The sequence below is a fragment of the Pocillopora damicornis genome, chromosome 1 (genome assembly GCF_964200805.1).
Source record: "Pocillopora damicornis chromosome 1, jaPocDami1.2, whole genome shotgun sequence".
NCBI classification, from domain to species: domain Eukaryota; kingdom Metazoa; phylum Cnidaria; class Anthozoa; order Scleractinia; family Pocilloporidae; genus Pocillopora; species Pocillopora damicornis.
Window position 1 is genome coordinate 15697876 of NC_142670.1, and position 20860 is coordinate 15718735.

At 37.9% G+C, this 20860-nt stretch overlaps 1 long non-coding RNA gene and 1 pseudogene across 2 annotated transcripts in view; one reads left to right on the forward strand and one right to left on the reverse strand.

Moving 5' to 3' along the window:
• LOC113669918 (uncharacterized) overlaps positions 1-20860 on the reverse strand; it is a 257015-nt gene that overhangs the window by 233331 nt on the left and 2824 nt on the right. Inside the window, exons 2-4 of one of the 2 annotated variants that reach the window (XR_016182493.1) lie at positions 19865-19926; positions 19050-19141; positions 17974-18569 (exon numbers count right to left, since the gene is read on the reverse strand). This is a non-coding gene — a long non-coding RNA (uncharacterized LOC113669918). Of the gene's footprint in view, positions 1-17973; positions 18570-19049; positions 19142-19864; positions 20251-20860 lie in introns of those variants that run through there. The other variant, XR_016182499.1, reaches the window with a different exon arrangement.
• LOC149052288 (zinc finger MYM-type protein 3-like) lies at positions 1089-2106 on the forward strand (annotated as a pseudogene).

Sequence of the window (20860 nt, forward strand, 5' to 3'; positions counted from 1 at the left end):
GGAAACGAGGCTGGTTAAGAGAAACGTTTCAATGCCTGGGCTTCCTTTGCTTTCTCATTTTTGTGTCTTCTTTATTATTATCATTATTATTTCTATCATAAAAAAGTGTGCAATTCTTCCTCTTTGGTTTGAATATTAAATTTTTATTCAGAATAACTAGAATAAGAGAGAGGAGTATGTAAATTCAAAAATACATTCTGATTTCGGTGAACTTTTAGCAGAGCGGGCTCATTTTTGAAAATTACAAACAACACTGCACAAAAAGCGGACTTCACTGTAAATCTAATTTACTTATTGTTGACGCCTGTGTTCGGCACTTTGAAGCTTCTTAATGCTTTTTGATGCCATAAAACAGTATTTAGAAGAGAAAATTCTCAATCCCATCCGCAGAAAGTTGACTCTTCGTCCGAAGCGACCTATTGTTTTCTTTATCACTCAGTATTGAAATGAAAAATGCAGGAAATGGCACTTTCGAGACCCTAGATTTAAAATCTTCTGTAAGAGCATGCTCCAAGATTCATTACTTTGGACGGCCTTCGGCGCTCAGTGTTATCTTCTCGTGCGTTCACCTTAAAAACCTCACGCTACACCTGGAGGATGTCAACTTCTCGAAGAAATCGGAATAAATTTACAATTAGATGAACAATAACGTACAATAATACCCACCAGCGCTACGCTCAAAAATAGAACGTATGAACAATTCATCGGCGGAGTGACGGTGGCGGCGTTATTCGTAATTTCATTAATCGCTACATACGTGCATTGTATATGGCCACGGAGTGTGTTGGATGTGATATTTAATAGATAATTACTGAGGTTCGCAGCATTATTGGGTATAATGCTGCGAACCTCAGTAATTAACTATTATAATTATTGACCCTCATAAAATCCTATTGTTCTCTCTCTGCATTACATCGACGATTTCAGTCGCCCCTGGACTTGACTGAATATGAATACTTTCTCAGGCTGAAATCGCCGATATAATGCTGAGAGAGAGCAATAGGATTTTATGAGGGTCAGTAATTATATATTACTACGACCCTTATAAAGCCACTATCACACCAACAACGACTCATTTTTTAAGAAAGATGGCTTCAAATCAGACTAACCATTTTCAGAGCCTAAATTTATCAGTAGAGGAGTTCATAGACGGACAGGAAAATAAAAACACCAAGAAAAAGACTAAACCATATGTTGCTGTGTTCCATGAATTTCTTGTTTTGAAAGGCGGGACGAGGCAAATGAACTAATGACTCCTCAAGCGCTGAACAAGTTTGTCAGCGAGTTCCTTATAACGGTTCGCAAAAAAGAAGACAACTAGGAATACGAGCCTAATTTCTTAAGGGCATTCTTCGCTAGCTTTGAGCGCCATTCGAAGAAAAATAAACTATGGACTTTGTCTTATGAAAGACAACCAGTTCGAGCAAACTCGGAAAGCGCTTCAGTCAAAGCAAAGGGATCTAAAACGGAAAGGCATAGGCAACAATCCTAATGCTTCTGCTGCTTTAAGTGAGGAAGATGTTCAAGTTCTGTTTGAAAAAGATCTCTTGGGAAGTTCCACGGTAGAAGCGCTTTTAAACACGGTATGGTTCAACAATACAATCCATTTTGGGTTACTAGGCTGCGAGGAGCACAGGGAAATGTGTTTAAGGGGAGACGTAAAACTTTGTCAAAACTTCTACATGGCAGGAGTACCTCGAGTTCAATGAAAGAGAAACCAAAACTCGTTCAGGAAACGATCCACGGAATGTAAGAGCCATTGCACCGAAAATTTTTGCTGTGCCGAACGGCCAGAAATGTCCAGTAAAGGTCTACGAAGTCTACGCAGAAAAGCGACCCTCGGAAATGAAAACCGACGATGCACCGTTTTACTTTGGCAATAAAATAATGTTAAATCTGGAAACAACGACGTGCTGTCAACTGATATCATGTATGCAACTGTCAGGACGAAAAAACGTTCAAAATATCACTAGCTACTGCACCGTCTCACAGAAACAACACTTGAACATGTCTCACACTCTCACTGGAACGTTTGACTCGCCATGTTTTAGTGAGCAATGGAATCAGATGGCTGCTCGCATTAATACGAATGTAATACAAACATAAGAGTGCTCGAAAAAAAGTTGTTACTTCTCTTCTCAAAAAAAAAACAAAACAAAACAAAAAGCCAAAGCAAGTAAAACTTTTGGTATTCCTCTGTGCAAACAAGCAAACAAAACAAACGAACAGGGAAAGATGTGGGTACCATTTTGTTTCCGGTTCACGTAACATTTCTCAATCATGATCTACTCGCTAGAGTGTCCAATTAGTTTATTTAATTTATAAGAATTTTATTTTTAACATAGATACCTTTTTCCTTGTAGGAATTGAAAGACTCAATTAATTTTTAACCTCATAATTTGTCACTTAATAATTTTAGAGTTCTTTATTAGCTTGATTTATCTCAGTGCTCTTAGCCTATGCTCCCACGAAAATGTTTTGAAAGAAAGAGAGAAAAAATTGCTATTACTTTTTCCCTTGTCTTAGTAACCGGGCTTTATATTAACCGTACACGGAGGAGCTCGTTTCAGCTTCCGACAGTTGATCATCAACAATCGTCTTTGCAACAAAGCCTCGTTTCATAATCCATAAATATTTTTCTCGGGTATAGTCTAAACGTGTCAGCTGACCTTATAACTGAGTAGTATCTAGTGATATTATCAAACTAATTTTCCCCAAATTCAATACCTTCCGTGTAAATCCCAAATGCCAAAATTAATTAATTAATTAATTAATTTTCATATACATGCATCCACTTTATTTCAGCACGATAATACTTTAAGCTGATGCTTATGTGGTCTTGTATCTGAGTACTAGGTTTGCAATAATTTACAAGTTACTGAAATACTGAATACTGAATGTTTAATACTGAAGCCATTAGAAACATATAAAATCGTCATTACTTAAATCAAAGGTTCAGGTGGATGTCGCTTTGAAATGAAAGTCTCTTAGTTCATGAATCTTGCTCAGTTTCAAATCTCTAGTCCATCGTTCATTTTTGCTCTATGCGGATGTTTGAATGTATTTGTATTCCAGAAAATAGCACCCCTTGTAACTAATAGACTGTTCTTACATATACTCGCGGGTGCCTTCAAGAAAAAAAAAGATATGTGCGCGCGCCGTTTTTAAAAACACAACCACACGTTGCATAGCAATAAATCGATTGCACTTTTATTTCCTCTCGTGACTCGAAGGAAGCAAGTACAATAAAATGAGAGTCATTTAATTGAGTACTTAACATGGTCTCGGATAAAATTCATTTGCAAAAAGTCATCACAAAGAATTAAAAACGCCGAAGTGTGTCAGCATTTTCCTTCAATCCAACTAAGAGAGGATTTCAGTATCCATGGAACAAATTTGAGACATTTTGGCAAGTCAGCCAAAATTCGCTTTCACTCCTACTTTAATATTTTGTAGCCCAATAAGTTCTAATAATTGTGGTGCAGCTTTTTTGGGAAAATATATTTTAGTTTTCGAGAAATGACTTTCCTCGTTCGACCGCTTAAATATATGCAAATTTTCACCGTGAATATTACCCGAGTTGTGTGACCTCGTGTAACGGATATGCTTGACCTCCGGTATTTCTGTCAACATAATCCTTTGTTTTATCATCTAAACTTAACCCCCTGTCACTACTGAAGCTGGCAAAGAAAGATTTAGTTTTTGGTGAATACTTTTGTCCGACATACTTTGTCGAAAAGTAGCATCAAAACAAAGACAGTTTTAACAATGACCGATATAACAGAATCTACTGAGCTTCCAGATTACAACAGACAAAAGGATGGTTATAAAGTAACTGTAAAAATTTCCTTCTGTATTTGTGTTGTTCTATCTTGACACGAACTCAAAGTCCGGCAAAATTTACTTGCTAGCGACTATGAAATATACATGGTGTGCTTACCTATCGCCACCGTTTACTGGCATAAATCTCTACAATTTGTAAACAAATCTAACATAACACTCTTACTTTGTTTATTTATGATTTTATTAGCTGTTTCGATTATTATAATATGCCTGGGTATTGCTGTTTGCCAGGAGCCTTCATTTTGCGTTGTGTTTTCCCCTTCCCCATTTATATCATAGGCTAGTCACGCAATAATTGATACCGACACAAATGAATATTTACCCTGTATAAAGATTTTTGTTTATGTTGCATAGAAAATATTAAAATATGTGCTTTTTGAGGTCACTAATTTTAGTTTCAGTGCCTGCGAAGCAGTTTAAAGCGGGTTGTTGCTTCAACGCTATTGAAATTTATAGTATTCTGACAGGAAAGCAAAGCGTGATACTCCGGGGATAAAATCTTTTAGGGGGCCTTTTACATGATATCGGAATGAGTTTTGTTGAAGAACGAGTTCATCCCGGTTGTCACATGATACCAGAGTCATATCTGTATGAATCCTCTTGGAGCGAGGGAAGCATAGAAAAAGACAGAAAAGGACATAAATACTTGTTTTTAACAGGCTAAATTATCTTGAATGTAACCGCGGTATGAAATTCATTTCTTTCCGGAACGAAACTCATTTTGGAATTATGTAAAAGGTACCTTAGGGTAGTCCCTTCCCGATTATACTAGGAATTTTTTTGGCATTATGTGGTTAAAAAGCATTTTTTTTCACACTTTTTCTTCCAGTATAACAGATCGATTTACGAGCAAAAAACGGTGCTACCATGGGAGTCCAGTTTCCGCTGTTATTGCTAACCTGTACATGGAGAGTTTCGAAGAACAAGCGATAAATACATCATCTTACGAGCCTAGGATCTGGTGGACAATGCCTTTACCATCCTGGATCGCGAAGACGTAGATGACTTCTTACAGCATCTAAACAGCCAGCAGCTTTCCATCCGCTTCACCATGGAGACAGAAAAAGACAACAAACTCGCCTTCCTAGACACCGCAATTTTAAGAGAACCTGACGGCCGCCTCACCACCAGCGTATACAGGAAGTCCACGCACACCGATCAATACGTAGCGCATGATTAACACCACCCTCAATCAGTAAAGCCCGGTATTGTTAAGTGCCTTTACGAGCGCGCCAAACGTCTCGTAACAAAACCCTCCATCATCTCCGAGGAGAAAAAACATCTGTCATCTGTTCTGGTTTCTAATGGTTATCCTTTTGCTTGCAAAAACAAGAGACATTCGATTCGCCCGTACCGAGACCTCCGCCGTTTCAGAGCATGCCCACAACACCGGCCACAAGCCACTCTGGAACGAAGTACAGTTTATTGATCGTGACCCTTATTACTACACCCGCAGGGTCATAGAGGCAATTCATATAAGACTTCACCCGAACAACATCAACAGGGATAGTGGAATAGAAATTTCAGAAGCGTGGATGCCCACGATCAAAAAACACAGCAACAGGAGAGCCGTGCGACAGCGGACCGCCGAGGGAGCAAATCACTGAGTGAACAGCAAGGATCGAAATGCACCTATTAGAGCTGTTGAAAAACAACTAATCACAGCAGAGCACCATGCCCATAAGATCACGCATGACCAGTCGACCTCATCGCCTGAAGAAGACTAGCAGTATGGAGTCGAAACGTCTCAATCTACACCACACGTGCATGACTACATCGTGACAAAAACTTAGCTTCTATCGTTATTCACCACGATGGATAACCACAACCTTTTCAGCGACTGTTGAGCTTGAAGCTCGAGCCTGCCGCTACTTTTGATGTTGGCGAACATTTTTTGAAAGCCAAGCATTTTTTGAAGGGTGATGGTCCTTTGCCTTTTGCTTGTTAAGTGAAACTAAGCGCCGTTTCCCAACTTTATCAAGCTCCTTGTTTCCCTAACGTCCGTGCAATTGCAACTATAGATGCGGAGGAAGACCTAGATCAGAACGTAACAGCACTCGAACGGAGTGCAAAGGTTTGTGTTAAGCTGGCAATTAAGTGGTTTCTGAGAAAGTTTAATGTCGATCTTTATGATGTAGTGGTAGCATTCAAGGCTGCCAGACTATTCTACCCCGTTAGGATCCAGTGGCTTAAGCCCACAAATGCATTAGTAGAGTCCCTGAGAGCATTCCCTTTCCTACCTATTTGGCTGCAGCTGAAGATGTTGTTATCCCGACTGATAAGTGTGCTGATACGTGCAGCACACTTGAGACAAATTTTGATGTGACTTTTTGGTGAAGAGAAAAAAGTTTTGTCAGCGTTTAGTAGCTAGTATAGAAGGGCTAGGTCCCTTTATCACCGTGTGCATAATTACCCGTCCCGCCGGACGACGGGAAGCCAACAAAGTGCTCAGACATTACTATATAAAACTCTGCCTCTGTCTGGATATTTGGTAGCCTATTGACCAATTCCAGATCGAAACATAAGTCTGACGGGACGCGTAATTTTGCACAAGGTGGTAAGTATAGCCTAAATACCGGAGCCAGGTTGTATGAATTTTTCAGACATCTTGAGTACCATCTGTGATACACGCTTGCCAATCCCCCTATCGGCTTTCGGAATCGACTTAACCCTACCTTTATTACGGCCGCACTCTTCTTTAGACACTCTGCCTCTACTATTGGAATCTGAGTGGGGCAAATTGTAAAATCACCGATGTCTTTTGGCGTCTCGAAGATGCCGGCACCCGACAAAATAATTGAAAACTTGCAACTCTGTTAGTGACTTGAAATGTCTTTTTGACAACTACACAAGGGAACGACTAGGGATATGCAACTTCGGTCATCTCGATAACTAAACCCACAAGTTTCACCAGCGAACGACTTAAATGAACAGCAAATCTATATATTATCATGTAAGATGAGACACTTATACAACAGATAAACTAGCTAAATCAGCATATAGCTTGTCAATCAGATTAGCTTTTGTAAACATTCTTTGACTTCCGCCGGCAAAGGAATCATAGATGGATCTGGACATTTTAGATTTCTGAATGCAATAATTCCTAGAAGGTTTTTCTAGATATCATGCAAATAGGAAAAAAAAACCATCTTTTGATATTTCGGGGGTTGTTTCATCTTTGAATTTCTATGTGTGTCACACTTGTCATACAACTAATATAATGAGATGGAGTAGATGTATGAACACCATGTATATTTCATAGTCTCTAGCAAGTAAATTTTGCTGGACTTTGAGTTGGTCTCAAGATGGAACAACACAAATACACAAGGAAATATTTTACAGTAACTTTATAACCATACTTTTGTTTTTAAAATGTGGAAGCTCAGTAGATTGTGTCATATCGGTTATTGTTAAACCTGTCTTTGTTTTGATGCTACTTTTCGACTTAGGAAAAGTATGTCAGACAAAAGTATTCATCAAAACCTAAATGTTTCTTTGCCAGCTTCAGTAATGACAAGGAATTAAGTTTAGTTGATAAAACAGAAGTTTATGTTGACAGAAATACTGAAGGTCAAGTAAATTCGTCACATGAGGTCACACAACTCGGGTAATAGTCACGGTAAAAATTTGCATATTTGAGCGGTAAAACTAAAAAAATTATTTCTCGAAAACTAAAATATATTTTCACAAAAAAACTACACCACAATTATTAGGACATATTGGGCTACCAAACATGAAAGTAGGAGTGAAAGCAAATTTTGGGTGACTTGCCGCTGTTTGTCTGATGCACGTTGACATTAGCTCTTAATTTTCTTTAAATTGAGCTGCCAAGTTCAAGCACCGAAAAATTTGCAAACCAGTTGCGTTTCGAGGCTGCTAATAGAATATTTACGGCAAAAAGAAAAAAAAAGGCTAAAATCCTTTTTTTTCCTTCATTGTTGTAGTAACGTTCGGCCAATGTCGGCATGGGAAACAACATGATATTTAAGTTTCTTAAATGGGCTTTTCCTTACCGTTGTAAAATAAGGGGAGAACACAAACAATTATTATATTTTATGCAAAGAGCATTTGAAATGGCTTAGACGATTTTCATAATTTTGCCCTTTTTTAATTGAATTCGCAAATTTCAATCACAAGTTCCCTGTGATGTATGTAGCGAACGATTTTTCCTGAACCGATTTGATAAAATTTCCTCTTTCAAGTGTTGGTTCGGCCTTATCAGAAGCGATAGTCTATAAAAAAGAAGCCAGATCGAAAAGCTGCGGACAGACGGGCCTACTGATTTGGCTCAAATTTTGCATATAAACTTGGTTAGGGGTTTTAAAAATGGCACTTTCGAGGCGCTAGATTTAAAATCTTCTGTAAGAGCATGCTCCTGGATTCTTTACTTTGGACGGCCTTCGGCGCTCGGTGTTATCTTTTCGTGCGTTCACCTTAAAAATCTCACGCTACACCTGGAGGATGTAACCTTCTCGAAGAAATCGGAATAAATTTACAATTAGATGAACAATAACGTACAATAATACCCACCAGCGCTACGCTCAAAAATAGAAACGTATGAACAATTCATCGGCAGAGTGACGGTGGCGACGTTATTCGTAATTTCATTCATCGCTACATACGTGCATTGCATGTGGCCACAGAGTTTGTCGGATGTGATATATATTACTACGACCCTTATAAAGCCACTATCACACTGACAACGACGCATTTTTTTTAAGAAAGATGGCTTCAAATCAGACTAACCGTTTTCAGAGCCTAAAATTATCAGTAGAGGAGTTCATAGACGGACAGAAAAATAAAAACACCAAGAAAAAGACTAAACGATTTGTTGCGGTGTTCCATGAATTTCTTGTTTTGAAAGGCGGGACGAGGCAAATGAACTAATGACACCTCAAGCGCTGAACAAGTTTCTCAGCGAGTTCATTATAACGGTTCGCAAAAAAGAAGACAACTAGGAATACGAGCCTAATTTCTTAAGAGCATTCTTCGCTAGCTTTGAGCGCCATTCGAAGAAAAGTAAACTATGGACTTTGCCTTATGAAAGACGTCCAGTTCGAGGAAACTCGGAAAGCGCACCAGTCAAAGCAAAGGGATCTAAAAGGGAAAGGTATGGGCAACAAGCCGAATGCTTCTGCTGCTTTAAGTGAAGAAGATGTTCAAGTTCTGTTTGAAAAGGATCTCTAGGGAAGTTCCACGGCAGAAGCGCTTTTAAACACGGTATGGTTCAACAACATAATCCATTTAGGGTTACTAGGCTGCAAGGAACACAGAAATGTGTTCAAGGTGAGACGTAAAACTTTGTCAAAACTTCCATAGGGCAGGTGTACCTCGAATTCGATGAAAGAGAAACCAAAACTGGTTTACGAAACGATCCACGGAATGTAAAAGCCATTGCACCGAAAATGTTTGGTGTGCCGAGTGACCAGAATGTCCAGTAAAGGCTTACAAAGTCTACGCAGAAAAGCGACCCGCGGAAATGAAAACCGACGATGCACCGTTTTACTTTGGGAGTAAATAATGTAAGATCTGGAAACAACGACTTGCTGCCAACTGATATTATGCAACTGTCAGGACACAACGATCAAAGTATCACTAGCTACTCTACCGTCTCACAGAAACAACAGTTGCACATGTCTCACACTCTCACTAGAAAGTTTGACTCGCCATTTTTTAGTTAGCAATGGAATCAGATGGCCGCTCGCATTAATACGAAATTTAGAGGAAAGAGGAGGAATCTTATTCACAGACTTCAGAAAACTAGTTTGTTTTGAAAACACAAAGATGGCACGATTGGTCTATCATTTCCCACAAAAAAATTATGGGTCGGATAATTAAACAGAGTTAGCTATTGTTCAACAAAGCCGCGTTCTAAGTTATCCTAATTGTTGCTTATCTTAGCATATAAACTTCACCAATGATGGAGAGCGTAAATAAGGCATAAAACGCGGACTAGAAAATCATTTATCTGACCAAAATAATGCATTTATAAACTGGTTAGGTGACGGCAGTAAAAGGAATAAAGTTTGGTAAATAGACTGCCAGTTAATGAAAAAATACCACCAAAAATACCATCCTTCATATAAAGGAAAAAAAGTGGCGTTCTCGTTGTGAGAGGGAATCGAACCCCGCTAAGCTTATTTAGAGAGCGCAAGCGCTACCACTGCTCCACACGGAATGATCGCTGAAAAAATTTCCTTACAAATTTTTCTTTAACCGTCTATTTAGCGAACGAATTTTCCTAAACCGATGCACGTTTCAAATGAAAATGTGTTAATGCAGCTTTATTAGGATATAACCCAAATATGCGATATCACCCACGCATTCAAGCGGCTGCTTTGAAGGTCGGATTCCATGCGTTGCTCTTACACAAATATTCGAAAAGACTCCAAACTTACAGCCAGTCCAGCCGCTTATTGTTACTGAAAATGCTTGATGGTAAATTCTTCAACTGGTTGCTGTTCAACAGCCTATCAAAAATAAGTTAAAGTATTTTAAATTGCATTGTATACGACAACAAAGTTCAGAGAATAAGAGTGCTCCCCTTAAAAAAGTTATTATTTCTGTTCTCATGCTCTGATAGAAAGGCCTAAAATAAACCCACAATTATTACATAATAATTTGTATATGGGGTTGTCACATTTTTCCTTTCCTTTTTTTTCTATTTAAATTTTTTTTCCCTTCGTCCAAAAGAGAATATTTATAGGAAAATTGAAACACAGGCTTGAGTACTGAACCACATAGAATATTCTCAACTTGTTAATGTGGCTATTTAAGGAAGAGGGAAAGGTTCAAAGGGCGAAATTCTACCCCAGAAAATTTCCTTTCAAATGTTTCTTTGATAATCTATTTCGCGAACAAATTTTCCTGAACTAATGCATGTTTCAAAGGACATTTCATAGTCCAAGTGTTAATGCGGCTGCAGCCATTCGGCCACTCTAGATGGGTATTACTACTGAAAATGCCTGATGGTAAATTCCTCAGCTGGTTGTTGTTCAACAGCCTATCATAAATAACTTAATGTATTTTCAATTGCATTCTATACGACAACAAAGTTCAAGGAATAAGAGTGCTCGAAAACTGATAAAGTTACTTCTCTTCTCAAAAAAAAAAGACAAACAAAACAAAAAGCCAAAGCAAGTAAAAGCTTTGGCAACCCCTGTGTGCAAAAAAAGCAAACAAAAACAAACGAACAGGGTAAGGTATGAGTATCACTTGGTTTCCGGTTCACGCGACATTTCCCAATTATGATCTACTCACGAGAATGTCCAATTAGTTTATTTAATTTATGAGAATTATATTTTTAACATGGATACATTTATCTTGTAGGAATTGAAAGACTCAAGTAATTTTTACGCACATAGATTGTCGCGTTATACTTTAAGCGTTATTTATTTGCTTGATTTATCTCGTTGCTTTAAGCCCAGGCTCCCACGAAATGTTAGTACGGAAGCCATTAGAAATATGTAAAATCGTTATTACTTAAATCAAAGTTTCAGGCGGATGTTGCTTTGAAATGAAAGTCTCTTAGTTCATGAATCCTTCTTAGTTTCGAATCTTTAGTCCATCGTTCATTATTTTACATCTGGATGTTTAAATGCAATTGCATTCCAGAGAATAGCACCCCTTATAATTAATAGACTGTTCTTTCACAGACTCGCGAGTGCACACAAGAAAAAAAAAATTGTGCGCGCGCCGTTTTCAAAAACACAACCACACGCTGCATGACAAAAAAATCGATTTAACTGTTACTTCATCTCTTCAGTCGAAGGAAGCGAGTACAACAAATGACCGTCATTTAATTGAGTACTAAACATGCCTCTGATGAAATCTATTTGCAAAAAGTCATCACAAAGTGTCAGTATTTTCCTGCAATCCAACTAAGAACAAATTTGAAATATTTGGGCGAGTCGCCCAAAATTCGTTTTGACTCCTACTTTTATATTTTTTTGGTAGCCCAATATGTCCTAATAATTGCACAGCAGTTTTTTTGTGAAAATATATTTTAGTTTTCGCGAAATGACTTTTCTTGTTCGACCGCTCAAATATGCGAATTTTAACCGTGAATATTACCCGAGTTGTGTGACCTCGTGTAACGAATATACTTGACTTCCGATATTTCTGTCAACTTAGAAAAAGCATAGAAAAAGACAGAAAAGGACACAAATACTTTTTTTTAACAGGCTAGATTGTCTTGAGTGTAAACGCGGTATGAAATCCATTTCTTTCCAGAACGAAACTCATTTTGGAATAATGTAAAAGGTACCATAGGGACGGACCATTAGATTTTTGAGGAGGAGGGGATTTTTGCTAATTGTACGATGTTTTTTCTTCCTTTAAAGCTGTGATAGATTTTTTTGGGGCTTGTTGCCCAACCCCCCAGCCCCCCCTCGTACCCCTGATAAAAATTCTAACGGTCCGTCACTGAGATGCTCTCAGGTCCTAGAACTTTTTTTGCGATGACATAATTTGGTAAAGACTAAAATTACTGTACGTCTGCATTTGTTAAACAGACTATTCAATTGCATTCAGAACTCGATGTGTGCACTTCTAGTGCATTGAGTATTCTTTTGTAACATGCTCAAAGATCTTGCGATATCTACTGTTCAAGCTATTGTTTCTTTTCAAAGAGGCATCAGAATTATTTTCGTGTCAAATTTGCAAGCGTTACGACCGATCACGTTCCCGCAACTTTTTAGGACAACTCGGCTTCTATTCCCCATTCAGTTGCTATTAACCTAAAATCCTTAATGTAGAAGATAAACGAACGAAGTTTGAACGGTTAAAAGGAGATATTGGTCAATTTTCAGAATCACGCAAATGATCTTTGACACGAGCGCAATTGAGCAAACACATGGATTTGCGTTGTTTTTAAGAAGTTGGTTGATGGAAGCTATAGATCTACTCGCGGGTTTAAGGCAATCCGTGACCTCATTGGTGTATAAACAATGCACTGATATGTTTTTCAAGCCTGATTAACGCCTGTATTTTGAGAATTCTTTCGTACAAAGTATTGAATTTTTAATATGCAAATTAAGGTCGAAGAGAAGGGTCTCCTCTGATCACGCTGGCATGTAAAATATTTCAGCTGAAAATTTCCATATTTTGTCTGTGAACTAACTGAATATAGTACATCTTGTAACTTGTAGCAAGATAGAGTTCCCAGAGCTACATTGTTGTAGTCGCTGCGCGCTGGACAAAATCTTTGACATTTTACACTTTCGATCGCCGTTCACAGGGGTGGTCTGGTCAAAAATCATTTTTGACTTGTGGCGACGCAAAAAGAGAGAATTGGAGAACAACTAGAGTATTCTTGAAACATGCGTCCTAAACCCTTTTCATGGGAAAAAATAAAAGAAAACTTTTTTCCAACGGGAAGTCGAGAGGACCGCTCTTAGTGAGAGCGGCACTTAAAATCATCTCTTTGTGCTATATTATCTCACTGGTCAGTCGAATATACTTCCAGTACGTTTCGACGGTAGGGTAAGGCTAAAACCAAGGGAAAAATTAAACATGTTCTAGCTCCGCAAATCATTGAAAGCTGGGCAAACCACGATCCTTTGTCGCGCTCGACTATGTATTCTTTCCTTTCAGATAGGTTTTGTGCCTTTCGGTTCTGGATTTACATTGGATTTTATCCAAGCCATTTATTTCCTTTCTTCTTATTTCACGTGAAAGTCTTGTTTAAGTAGTCAACTTCAATTTGTTGGGGAAAATCACCAATGCAAAATCGTTCATAACGGAATTCAGAAAAAAGTTTTTGTTAAAAGTTTTGTATGAGGCTACTTTCATATTCTATTTCATAATAAATCTTACACTTTTCTAAACATAAACCTTTCTTTACATTCTTTACATCTATAACCTCAAAATCTCTCTAAAAAGAAACAATCTCTTTGATTCAATGCTGTACACACTTATCATCTACTGAATATTCCTGCCGCCCCTAACAAATTTGAAAAATATATTACACCCAAAAGGCTTGAAAAAGGACACAATGAAAACAACCTTAATTTAAGCACTGAATGTAATGGATATCAGCAGGGAGAAAAGTGTTCTCCCAATGGCCGGTTTTGTTTCCTATTACAAATCATTATCAGGATTTCTATTTTATGATCGCTAACAAATTTCTGGGTGCCGTTGGTTTAGTTCAAATGCACCTTATCGAGCGCGACATTAATTTAGGAAGTTCCGTGTTCTGCTTCAGATATATGTTCCCTTGTGGAATATTATTTTTCAAGAAATGAGGCTTCCTCACAGGTCTCATGTTGCTTGTATCCCTGTATCCACTTTATTAGAAATATAGCCAGCAGCAGTTAAATTCAATTACGGTTAGAGAGTCCCGGACATCTCTATAAAAACTTTACAAATTCGTAGGAGTCAGTGAGTCATATACTAAGGTCTTTACCAGTGGTACTTTGTTGCTACTGAGCATGAGGTAAGATGATTCAGAGACGCTCGAATGTTGGATCTGGATTTAGGAAGGATTGGTTGATGGGATTAGTACCCCCTCCTGGCCTCTCAAACAATTTGTTCGGATTAATCAAGTTTGTAAATTTATGGCATACTGTAATACTGATTCATAGACGCTTGGAGATAAATTAAAGGTGCATGACACATTTCTAAACCTCACATTCAGCTGTTGCGTTCAGTTCAAGTGCTTTGACTGCTCATTCAAACTAGGCTCTCGTGTTTTAATCAAATAACAGGTGTCACTGGGCTGATTGTTTTTCTTTTTTTTTTTCTTGTTTTGTTTTGTTTTGTTTTTTCATCCCTTTATTCAAAGAATAATAATCAGAAGAAAACTGAAACACAGACCTAAGCACCGAATTGCACGGATATTCTTAACCTGATAACTAGACTAGTTAAGAAAGAGGGAAGGGGCCTAAGGGGGAAATTCTATCCTCGAATGATTCCTTTAACAAATTTGTTTACTTTTTTTTTTCTTTGTGGACAATCTATCACGGAACGAATTTTCCGAAACCAATGCATGTCTTAAAGGACATTTCGAAGTCCAAGTGTTAATGCCGCTTTCTTAGGATAAGATGCGACAGCACCCACGCATTGAACTGCCTACTTTCAAGGTTGGATTCTGTTTAATATATTTGCCTCTCTTTTGTGCCGGCCTCATGTATTTTTTTAAACTTTAAAGATCGTATGCTCGTAAGACTGTTTTTAACAATCTCAACTTTTGTATTAAAAGGATTTTACGTCAATTGTCGCCCATTTCTATATTAGCGCAGTCATTGGAGTGGTTATTTTCTTCGTGAATATAATAATTTCGGCTAGAGGAGAAGGAATTTCGTTCATAAAATGTCGTCTGCGGTACGTACTTGAGCAGCCATTTCGAATCCTTGTTTACCTACTGCAAACTACGTGATCACACAGCTAAAAAGATCTATTACTAGGGCTGCTCATTTTATAAAGAGAAATTAACATTCCGGGAGACGAGGGGTGGCACATAGGGAGAGGTAGGAATAAGGGTACTGTGCATCAGCATTAGAGGAAAGAAGGCATCTAGGTCACTTGGAGGTAAGGCATTATTGTATGTTCGGTAGATTTGGATTTAAGGCGTCTTTTGCAAAAATAAAGAAGAGTATAAACTTACAAGTCCAATAACAAAGTGTTTTTGCTAAAAATGTCTGATGGTAATCCCTTCAACTGATTGTTGTCCAACCGCCTAACAAAAAATCATTTAATCACATCATTTAGTACGTTACACCAGTTAAGGAAGGTCAAGAAACACAGAAAATGCTTGTAAACAGACTGTAAGCGTCAGTAAAGCAATGCCTCCTTTGTAGTTGCAATAAGAAAACGAGCTATATTGTAGAACAAAATTACTTTGAGGGTTTTCTATTCGAAGCATTGAAAACAGTCCACTGAACACTTTAAAAATTCCTCTCTACTCCCTCTGTATCTTCCAATCACCTATTGTTATAATACACGAGGCTTTACCATTCGAACTGATATGAAGTGTAGACCACTTCATGAGTCAGGCGACGTTAATTTGTTTTCATGAGGGTGGGGGGTAGGGTAGTTAATTAAGATACCAAAAGAAGTATGAAAGGGAAAAGTAATGAACTAATAATTAAGAATGTGTGGAATAGACAGACGTTGGCAGAGAAGAGTAAGGACAATTTTCTCGTGTTAAAACTGGTTTGCGGCCCAGTCTGGGTTTCCATATGGGAAGTTAGTTTTTAAACATGCCCAGAAGTGGCCTTTTCGAACGGTGCCACATAGCTGCATGATACCGGTGTACAAATGTATGTAATATTTTCCGCAGCCAGCCGTAAAATTGTGCCTTATTTACCGATAATACTGGAGGTGGGGAAACTAAAACACCAACAAAATCATTTTAATTTATTTGCCTAAATTGCAAAAAAAAAAAAAACGCAGGAAATGGCATTTCCGAAACCCTAGATTTAAAAATGTTCTGTAAGAGCATGCCCCCAGATTTCTTATAAAGGGGTAAGTTTCTAAAGAAACTGTGGTGCTGCGTCGGTGGGAGAGTATAGCAGGTAATTTAGTGTTAACAACTGGGTTGAAAACGTAAATTAGCCACCGTAAAGGTTTAAAAAAAAAACGGTTTAAAAATTCATCGGCGTTCTGACGGTAGCGGCGAGATTCGTAATTTCGTTCGTCGCCATATACGTGCATTGGATGAGGCTACAGAGTTTGTCGGATGTGATGTGATACATTATTGCGACCATTATAAAACGATCAACACAATGATAACGAGACTTGTGAAAATCATAATTCCCCGCGATGGATATTCGATTAGATAAACTAAAAGCAGGGAATTAGACAGGAGTACCGATCGTTACGTTTAGCTTTTCGTAAATACTACGAGTACGTTTCGGTAGCTGGGTATGGCTAATACCAACACTGTGTGAGATAGGGCGTATCGCGGTGCTGAGACCACCCGATACAGACCCGTATTCTTCGAGAACACGGACATATCCGGACGTACCGTGTTCCAAGACATGCGATGTGTCCACCGAGTGTCAGGAACTTTATTCGTTCCAATTCGGACTTAACGCGTCGCATAGAAAATCCGATGTCAGGATACGTCATTGAAACGCGGCGTGTGGAGACCTGGAAATTTCCTTATACTTTCAGATTTGCCGCAAATAATGGCGTACTCTATACGAGCGCGCGGTCAGTCAAATTGTGTCTTTCTTTCGTGTCTTTCTAAAAGTTGTCTTTTCCACCGTGAGAACAGTTTCACTAAGTATTCTTGTCCCGAAATTCTACGGTACCAGACGAATCGATCTGTACTCTAGAACCCGATTTTCCACGGTAATACGAGAATCGCGTAGTATTCAAGAACCCGAAATTCCACGGTACTAGACGAATCGGTCTGTATTCTAGAAGCCGGTTTTCCACGTTACTATGAGAATGGCTTGATATTCAAGAACCCGAAATTTCTCGATACTTGAAGAATAGATTCGTATTCTAGATTTTGATATTCCACGGTACGAGAAATTTCACTCGGCATTCCTGATCCACACTACATACTATCAGGTGTGCTTGGAAAAAGCAACGAATTCTCCCGATAATTCTGCACCCTCTTACTAGTGTATTTTTCTCAGAACCCTTACGCCATAAAACAATAAATTATTTTAATATCTAATAAATAATACTCAAAATGGCCAATTTACAGAATCTATTTCATCATGTGATGACTAACAACTAAGTCTAACCTTATGCACAAAAAGGGGAAAAATTTAGATTGTGTAATAATTAAATATACTAAGCTAAAAGTGCTTAATGCTTGACATGGATGGACGCAACATTTTCAATATTTACATAAATCATTACACCACGACAATAATTTTAGTATGATAAAAAGACATTTTTCCATCAGTCAGATATGAAGACAAGAATAACAAAAAGAAATGTCTATACTCTAATATTAGAGAGTAATAAAATTTATCAAAAACAACAATAAATTCTAAGCAAGTCATACCATGTTAACAACTTAGTGAGCCCTGGTTATTGACTGAGAGAGAGAGTGAGAAAGTGGCATCATTTGTTAATTTTTCAGTTTGTGAAACCAGCTAATGCAATATGCAAAAAAAAAAAACATTTCGTGAGTTAGGGTTAAAAAGGAACCATTCACCCATAAACCACCTTGCCATTCTGTCAAATGAACTGAATTAAAAACAGAAGGCAAAACATACAAGTTATGTAAATAAAGAACACCTAGGCATTAATTTAGTCCCACAGTGACTATAGCTGTCTGTTTGGCCTCCTTCAGATTGTGACAGGGTTGGTGTCCAACATATGCAAGGGTTCCCCATCGCTTTCATCACCACTGCAATGTTGTGGGGACTGTGGGGAGGGAGGAATCCTATTTGGAGAAGGACACCTCTCAGGGCTCTGTCTATCACCAGGAATGAGTGCCAATGCAGGTGAGGAAGTTGGTGGACTACGTGTGGATGGCTCTCCCTCTACTCTTGTATTTTGTGGATGTGAGCTTGAGGAGGCAGATGGCTGGTTGTCAATTTTATCCTGAAGTCTCTTTAAGAGAGGAGATAGCTGTGGACTATGCTACAGCGGTGACCTCACAACCCACACATCCTCTTGACTGCCCTCACCATTCTCCTTGCCACTCATGAAATTTGCATCAATTTGTTGCAGAGCAGTCTTCTCTGCTTTATTTCTTCTGTCAGGTAGATTGTTGAGGTATTGTTGTCTTTTCGTTTCATAATATCTTGACACAGCACCTGGTACATAAAAATAGTATTAGGTAAATTGCTTATTATTTATTTATTACCCAAATTCATGAAAAAGTCTTTGATGAGAATCTTGTTCTAACATTGAAAGCTACTTTTCTCAAATTTATCCATTCGTTCTCTCAAGTAAATGGCAACCTTACATCAACATTCGATGAGAAAGTCAGGTTAGGTCATTTTCAAATTCAACCTATTAAATTGTTTGATATGCATCAAATGTGTCTCTTCGAAGTTAAGTTTCATTCAACAGGAACAATAGGAGTCTTCTACTAAAGGCAGGCACAAGATGGGTTATGCACCTTGAAAAGCTATGTTTTAGGGTACTCTAGACAACAAACTTTCAGATGAAATAAACAAAAGTTTAAAAAATTTCTTACAAGGTGACCACATTTAATGTAAATTGTATGCACACTCTAGTAGCACATTTATGTATGTACTTTAAAGAGAAAATCATATGAACACATCACTTACACTTGATAGTTGACTTTTCATAGCCATTGTTTTCCTTTTCCAGTTCCTTACAAAGAAATCCTCAAACAGCACTGTTGTGGGCAGTATCAATGCTACAAAGGAATGTTATAGTAGTACTTTGTTAGAAAGGTGCATAAAGATGAACAAAATTAAATATAGGTTTAAGTTAGTGACCAAGCTTGTTTGGAAGGTGATAAAATTTTTGTGTGTTTATGAACTGAGACTTTGTCCAATTGCTCAGCATCTTGACTAAAATAAGATATTCACATGGCCAACAAAGTTTGCTTGTAGGAAAATGCTTGAGGGAAAATCACAGACAAATAAAATCCTGTCTTCCCCATTTGCCAGCCAATCACAAAAAATCAGGGGACTTTGCAGAGAGCCAGAAACAAGTCACTTCAAGTTGTTTTAAATGACAGAAAAGACCACAATACACAAGAACACCGGCTTCTCCATCTCTTCACGGTTTGCTTGGATCAAAATGGCAGACTATTAAGCATTGTGTAAAATCTTTTTTTGTCTTGTGAAAGTATTGCTTTTCAGTCACAAGTAAGCAAAGCTTTAATTTGTCCTGCAAATGTTAATGTGGCTTCGTGTTTTGAAATGTGCCACCCCTCTAGGAGGGACAATCTCTTAACTTTGGTTGTCCTTTGTCCCCAACTAGAAAGGGAAATTAAGCACTTTGACTACACCCTTTGCAAGGTCCCCTCCCTTACCCAAGGTTCCACCCTCCAGGAGATGGCTGATGATAGGTGCATTTCCAAAACAATCCACAGACAAACTCTTAATATCCTGGATAGATATCTTTTACTCACCCTTCACTTCCACAAAACTAAAGTTCAACTTCTTGTTTGTTGTGCAACAAGTGCACATCACCCTTAAATTCAAACAAAATTAATTATAAGAACATTAACGTTTCTTATAAGAACAGTGTATGTGGAATCAAAGGTGAAAAGTGAAATAAGGGAGTTAAGTTCAAATTCTAATAATATCATGGGTAACAAATTATGCTTACAATTGTGTGGTTTTCTAAAATTTCTAGCCAGAATACAGGATGTTTTGTTTACAAAAACAAACAACTTAGGGACAAATAAAGAAATAAATGTTTAATCATTTGTCTCATGACATAGAGTCAGGCTATCAAAAGTTTGACAGCAATGTTTCCTACTGCTACACTGCTAGTCTTTGTCAGGCAGCAAGTTTGAATGTTTAGATGTTGCTCTATGTAGTACTTTGGTGTTTTGTCATTGGTATGTTGTAGTACTCTGTCCTTGGTGCATTTCAATCCTTGTTATTATTCCGACTGGCAGATGTTATTCCGTCATAGGTCCGCTTTGTTACTGACCGGCTGTGATGCTTTTTAACTGTAGCCATCCACACTTCAGAAATTTTGATCCCACTGTCTCTATTGATGTTATTAGGGTAAAGTTTTATGTGGATGGCATCTTCATCAATAATGATAGCAGAATTTAAATTCCTTAAGCATGGATGCCCACAATCAAAAAGCATAACAGCTAGTCAGTAAAAAAGCTAACCTAAGGGAGAACAACATCTGCTGGTTGGAATAATAATGAGGATCAAAATATCCCAATGATGGAGGGCCAAAATGTACCAATGACAAAACACCAAGGTGCTACATATAGCAACACATAAACATTTAATAATAATGATAATAATAATAATAATAATAAAGTCTTTATTCCATCATAAGATAAAACTACATATCTTATGTTACAATGAATTGAAAAAGCTACAGAAATCTACATACATGTTATGAATTAAAAGGTATATCATTACAATAAATGGAGCTT